The 1,311-nt window shown below is 42.4% G+C and overlaps 1 long non-coding RNA gene across 1 annotated transcript; it reads right to left on the reverse strand.

The window, feature by feature from the left end:
- Nucleotides 1-309: 309 nt before the first annotated feature.
- Nucleotides 310-918, reverse strand: LOC119592302. The gene is made up of 2 exons (XR_005230430.1): nucleotides 808-918; nucleotides 310-614 (listed from the first exon to the last, which is right to left on the reverse strand). It is a non-coding gene; the product is annotated as an uncharacterized LOC119592302 (long non-coding RNA).
- Nucleotides 919-1,311: the final 393 nt, after the last annotated feature.

Below are 1,311 nucleotides of genomic sequence, written 5' to 3' on the forward strand. Positions count from 1 at the left end.
CCTGGACAATCAACACATGAGGTTGGGTTGTACTTGCATCAGATCAGAATATGACAATACTGCCAAGCATCCCAAGGATAGTCGTGTTCCTAGAACAATATTCAGAGGGAGGTATTTATACTACGCGACATACAACTTTTCTTGCCAAGAGAATGAAAGTTGAGGCGGTCCTATGACTGGTCTGGTCGGGGTGTTAGCTAAGTGGTCGGATTTGCTGTACCAATGCCACCTGAACTATTTCCCGGAAGGGTTCATCAGACACATACAGCAAAGCCTACTGCTTAATTAAGGTTCACTAAGATATCATAATGTGACATGAAGGTATTTAATCTCCTTGGTGTATTAGTATAACTGCTGAACGTCCAAATGTCAGAAGCAGTGTACACGCAATTTTGGCCATCCGACCTCCTTCCCCCGCTATAAAATGGAGGGTTTCCAGACATAAGCGGGATTTACTCCCCTCTTCATCTATGGACTTTCATGAAGATTGTTTTGCTGTATATTTATATTCTATTACTGTTGAGGAATCTATTTCCGCCAGCGATGAACAGACAGTAGGGAACCTTCCGACCTTCCACTGTCTGCATAACTGTTTTTTTCTCGAAACTGATGCTCTGAAAGGAGAAATTATTTGCATATCGGACAAATGAGAAATTATATGAGTATTCCGGATGTCCACATTAATGAAACAAAACAGTCGATTTTCACGGGTCTGACGATACGATTTGTGAGAGTGATAATTGTAAAAACAATTATCACTCTCACAAAATAGCATCAGCTTCCACGCCAACCTTCTCTGCAGCTTACCTGAGTGTTGTTGGCCAATAACTATGTAGCTGTCACTTTGAGGTTACGCGGTCCATCCCATATCTTGGAGGCTGAACAACTGAACGAGAAGATTTTTACTTATTACTACTTTCATTAGTAGTACTATCATTGACAGGGTCAATGTGCTTCACTGTGTCTTCCGGAACACGAACAACTTATCCATACGTTCCAGATACTACCGTATTATCCCGGCACGTGACACCTTATTGGCAGGGCCGCCAGGTATCACTTACAGTATTTGACATTTTATGACAGAAATACAGTGCATTATTTTGGTATTTATTTCGACTCAAAACATACGTTGTAACTGTACGCCTCTTACACACCAAAGACCTGGAGCATGATTCTGGACTGCTTCACAGCTGCATCAGAAACATACTGCGACTGTCTCGCACCAGTCGATTGAAACTGTCTAAAATCACGTCCGCACCATGATAGTCGCACGACTAGAGAGCTTGACTGTTTCACGAGGCTCGTTCGACA

Source organism: Penaeus monodon, chromosome 30, assembly GCF_015228065.2.
Source record: "Penaeus monodon isolate SGIC_2016 chromosome 30, NSTDA_Pmon_1, whole genome shotgun sequence".
Lineage (NCBI taxonomy): Eukaryota > Metazoa > Arthropoda > Malacostraca > Decapoda > Penaeidae > Penaeus > Penaeus monodon.